Source organism: Pholcus phalangioides, unplaced genomic scaffold (genome assembly GCF_987345545.1).
Source record: "Pholcus phalangioides strain wild (caught in Gottingen) unplaced genomic scaffold, Ppha-v1.0 ptg000020l_1, whole genome shotgun sequence".
NCBI lineage: Eukaryota > Metazoa > Arthropoda > Arachnida > Araneae > Pholcidae > Pholcus > Pholcus phalangioides.
In genome coordinates this window covers 5,834,809-5,840,475 of record NW_028301613.1, presented here as the reverse complement: position 1 = coordinate 5,840,475, position 5,667 = coordinate 5,834,809, and positions in this window count along the sequence as shown.

Sequence of the window (5,667 nt, the reverse complement as noted above, 5' to 3'; positions counted from 1 at the left end):
ACACCATGAACACGCATTCCAGCATGTACGGATTCGTTAGGAATTCCGCAGAGGAATGTGTACGAGTTGCACGTACAGTTAAGTAGTAGTAGTAAGTCACACACACTTATTTCCATAAAAAATGCTCAGAAAGTTGGAATGATTTTCATCGAGTTGGAAGTCAAGCAAATAAATGAATGAGGAAATGTCATGAATCTGTCTACCAATAATTGTCTGTACACTGGCGTTTTCTTTCTTTCTTCTTTGCTGGGATGGTTGTAGTTACGTACCTCTAGTTGTTTGTACCACCATGAGATGAAGGTAGTAATAGGCTTGTTATACCATTCTAGATTATCACATCATTCCCATTATGATGCAGTTCTGCGGAACTGTCGGCTGTCTTTACAAGGATGACAATGCGCTGTATCTCAGAAATGTGACTGTGCAACCAAAATGCAGCAACCAACCCAATTAAAAGTGCAATTATGTAAACTAAAAACTATATATACATAATAAAAGCGCCCTAATGTATACTAATAATTATTGAGAGGTAGTTCATGTCGCATGAATGATATATATTTTTAAACGTGCAAGTTTGTTATAATGTACCTGTATGTCTTATGTATAGAATCTATTGCATTAGGGTAACCAGATGTCCTCCCTTTTGATGTCATTTCAAGCGTCCTCCTACGTTTCGGAAAACCCATCCTTTTGTCCTCTGCAGATTTTAAAATTATTCTTTTATTTTGCTGGGAATTTTTTGTTTTCAAATTGAAACATATGTCTCTTCATCGATATGTGAGTTTTTGTGACTTTTTTTCACATGCTTTGGCCCAAATGGCATCGAAATTCCCAGAATATGTAGGTTACTGCTGAAGACCGAAATTGGCCAGTATCATTGTAAATTGATTTTGCTAATGTTCGAATTTCAGACTTTGGCCAGCCAGTGCACGAGGTGGCCAAAGTCTGATAACAGAAGATATGATTCATGGGTCATCGCCAAGTTGGCGTATTTTTCAGTGATAATCATCTCCACATTAGCTATGGCAACCATTCAAACCGCAATAATGATGCAGTAACCTTTTTTTGACAAATTTGACAGGAAAAAAACTATGTTTATACTATTATATAAATTTTTCTCTCAACTTTCTCTCGTCACGTAGAGCTAGTCCAATACAGCTGGTGTATCCCACACCAGCAATGAAAATAAATGGAGTTGTGTCAGGGATCTCTGCCACTCGAATTGGCTGGCCAAAGTCCTAATAATTTCTGAAAATCGGACTGTGGCCAAAACTCTCTGCCAAATTGGGAAAAGGCAGTAACATATATAAGTTGCCTCTGAGCAGAGCGGATGCTATTCACCGCAGCTTAACTTTCCCCAGATTGATCCGAAAAACAGCCCTGAAAGCAACTGCAACATCTATTTTGACCGGTTTTTTTTTTGTTAGTATAGTTGCACCATCTGTTGTGGAAATTACGAAAAGCGTCATTGAACATGGGTGAGCACGCAGGTTTCCTCCTTCATGTCTTTGAATCTGGTAACCCTATACCGCATCGTATAGCAAATTTTTCCATGTAATTGCTAGATATATATATATATATCTTGAATCATTGCTGTGATATTTATCGTATATAATGAATAATTCGCTTTTGTGCGTGTTTTTCTGTTGCTAGTCAATTTATTTCCTATGCATATCCGTGTTTAAATTGAACCAGTCACTATTGTTTTTTGGTTTCAGGGATCATATACATTGGTGTGCAAATCTAAACGATGATCTGTCTAAAAAAGATTCTCTGTAGATAATGGGGGAACACATGGGCAAACATCAGCCGTCCCTCTCATAGGGAACTCTGTCGTATATAATATACGATACTACACCAGTAAAGCAGTGCTTTCGGCTGTCTGCTCTGGGATCCAAATAGATTTGCCCAGCCATTGCCTGCCATTTTCTACTAAGCTTATACAGTGGTCTTCTGATGCCATGATCTACCTCGAGGTTCTCTGTGAGTCGCAAAATTGTTTCTTGATTGTAGAAATAACATGTTCTGTGGATTGTCTATGTCCTGAAACCCACCCGACTGAGACTTTACCCCTTCATTCTACCTAACAGTAGAGGTATATTTATCATTTCTCCGCCTTTCTCACCTAATTTTTTTTTTTTATCGCTCATTCCTCGAATTTGCTGCCTTGGGCTATAGCCCACTTAGCCTCCACCCGCTGGCCCACATGGGTGGGCTGCTGTCTGCCCCAGATGATTATCATTTGTTCCATGCTATAAATTAACTATGGAGGGGCCCACCAAAGATCCTAGCCTGAGTCATGCTTCAGGATGTGGGAGCCATGCCTCTACCCCATCTTAAGTCACTCTTTTGATCATTCACATGCTCAAGATTACTCTTTTGATCTGCCATGTGCTGTACGTCATTCTTTTGGTGACTAACATGCTTGCAAATTCTCTAGGTCACTCTTTTGTTCATTCACACAGGCTTTTATAAACACTCTCGATCACACTTTTGGTCATTCACATACTTACAAACTGTTTAAGTCACTATTTTTCAGTCCTTCACTGACCTGGTGCCTTGCTCTGTATCTCTCTTTTGGTCACGGATGTGTTTGACAAAAACATACTCCTAGGTCGCTCACATGCTTGCAAACTCTTTAGGTCTCTCACTGACCCGGTGCCTCGCTCTATATGCAACTCTTTTGGTCGCTGACATGCTTGCAAACTTTCTACGTTGTTCACATGCCTGCGAACACTCCAGGTCACTTTCTTGGTCACTCACTGACCTCGTCCTTGCTCTCTAGGTCACTCACATGCTTGCAAACTCTTTGTGTCACTTGGTTACTCACTGACCCAATTCTTTCCTTTCTGAAGTCACTCTTTTGATCACTCACATGCGTGCAAACTCTTCAGGTCACTCTTCAGTGATCACTCACGTATTCATGCAAATTCTCTAGATCACTCTTTTGGTCACTCACAAACATGGTCCCTCTCTTTTTATTCAAAGGCGGGTTTATGCCACCTGTGGACTGTCCTCATTTTACATATTCTGTCAATTTCTTTTACCGCTAATTTCTCAAATTCACCGCCCTGGGCTATAGCACCAGAAGCCCCCTATAAATACACGTCTGCTTACCAGTAGCCTAATTTGCATATTCCACATACTTCTACAAGGCTTCTGTCTGCGTCACAGCCATTATTTGCATCGATAACCACGTCTGCATCATTTTTGCCTAATAATTATGATATTTATTCAGTTCTTTCATCACTTAATTTTGCACACCATTGTAATTAGCGGACTGATACATGCACACGTGTCATTTTTATGAGCATTATAAATCATGTTTTTTTATATATATATATGTACTGTACATATTTCTTTTGATGATTTAATTTGAATGTGACCAATCTGTAAAAAAAAAAGAAAAAAAATTATCATAATGATAATCAGTCGCTGAACCTACTGGATGGGTGCAAAGCTTCTCGTGTATGTTGTCCATAATTATTTTTTACGAAGATTTATTTAAATTGCGTTGAGAGAGAGGCTAATATTTATTTTAATAAATGAAAGGAAATCATTTTTAATTTGTCTCGTGTATGTGTGTATTTTGATCTTCCCACCTGCGAAAATCCAATGAGAAAAACACGCAATGCTAAAAAGAAGGGGAAAAAAAGTCCTGTAGCAGTTAAGTAGGATAGGAAGGTTTCAACAGCTGGTTGATGCGAAGATGAATTCAGAAAAGAAAATTCACCGCTCTGCCGTTGCAGTGTCGGCAATCGTGTGAGCTTTAGCCTGAATTAGGTCTGACTGTCCATGCAAGAGTGGATCCAGGACAAAGAGATGGGGGAGGCGAATTGTGTAAGTTCATTTGAACGTCCTGTATTTCATGGGACAGACAAATTTTCCCATATTATTTTACTCTTAGGGATGGTCGTTCCTATCATCTCCCACTCTGGATCTATGCCTGAGCAACAGCAGACATCTTCAGCTGTGAATGGAGTCGAACCAGACATCTTCAGCTGTGAATGGAGTCGAGCCAGACATCTTCAGCTGCGAATGCGGATCCAGGGTTGATGTGTCGGAGAAGTGACTTATTATGTAGGTCAGGAGCGGATGCAGGATGATTTGATGTGAGGTGCGAAGCGTTATCGGAGGTGAAAAGTGTAAGTTTGTTTGATCGTCCCGTATTTTACAGGAGAGAGAAATTTTCCCACATTATTCTGCTCATGGAGGGGGGCGGCGGTCGTTCCCATCCCGTCTTCAGGATCTGCACTAGATCGAAGGCAGACATCTTCAACTGCGAACGAAGCTGAATGGGGGCACAGCAATGGGTGGCAGGGAATTTCAAGCTACCCACCCAGGGCCATCTTAAGTGCATGGTGGACCCACTGGCCAAGTGATTTTTCTGAGGCGTGTCCGGGTAGGCCCATACGTTAAGATGACACTGCCCCCGCCCTAGTAAAACTGAAACCCATGATCATCCTTCATGAATTTTTACTCCACAATAAGTTTCTCCTCCCGATTCATCACCCTAGATCAGAGGTCTTCAACCTTTTTCCTACTCACGAGCACTGCTTGTACCCATCATCAAAAAAAAAGAGCAACCCTGACGGCAAGTTTGACATACGAATGCATGAAATAGGGTGATTTCAGTCCTTGAATGCAATTTGTACAAGGTGTGCTTAATTGTAGAGTTGAGCAAGTGCTCGCGAGTACAAAATCGGACACGAGCATCGAGAACTTCGAGTGTTCCAGGGAGCACCGCTGTGCTCGCGAACAACGGGTTGAAGATGCCTGCCCTAGATATAAAAAGAAAAAGTTGTCATGATTCAGGTTGGAAAGTGACAAAGTCCTTTTTGGAGCAGCAAAATTCAGGATTCTGAGCAGTTTTGGAGCAGCAAAATTCAGGATTCGGAGCAGATATTTATAAATTGGAGCAGTGAAATTAAGAATATTTTTGTTAACCCCCACTCCCTTTTCAAGATAAAACAACTGCACTGTCTTCTGTTATCAAACATCTTTTCATCAGCTTGTTTTTTGGTGTTTCAGGCTTTTGACACCGTGTTTGAAAGAGGGTGGGGGGGGGGGGCCCTGTCATAAAATTGTTCACACCAGTCTATTTAAGATGATTTTTGCTTGCTGAGGGCACTATTTGCTGTCTGGAACATGAACAGCAGCACTTCAAATGGGCTAAAAATCTAAGTTTTCAATTTTTTTTATACTCAGAAAGAAATTGTTGCAAAATGGGAGAGAATTTCTGAAGAATGAGCACGATTTAGAGAGAGATAGATGGCTTTTTCTCAGCCCGAGATATCAAGGAAACAGTTATTTTCCGGATATTATGCTGAGGTGAACTCGGAAAGAAAAGTCATCACGTCTTCACAGTGCGTGAAATAAGGAAGGCAGGGTCACGTCTCCAGTGGTGTAGATGGTAGCATGCTTGCCCGGTATGCAAGAGGGCCTGGATTCGAGTCCCGGCGGAGACGTGATGACTTTTCTTTCCGAGCTCACCTCAGCATAATATCCGGAAAATAACTGTTTCCTTAAAATCAATACGATGTTTGGCGATTCAGCACTGATTATTTAGCGATCTGACACTCGTTATTTGGCTATATTGGCGATCTGACACTCGTTATTCCGCGAAGTTTCTAAATTAGCATTCGTAATTCGACTAACATGTTCTTT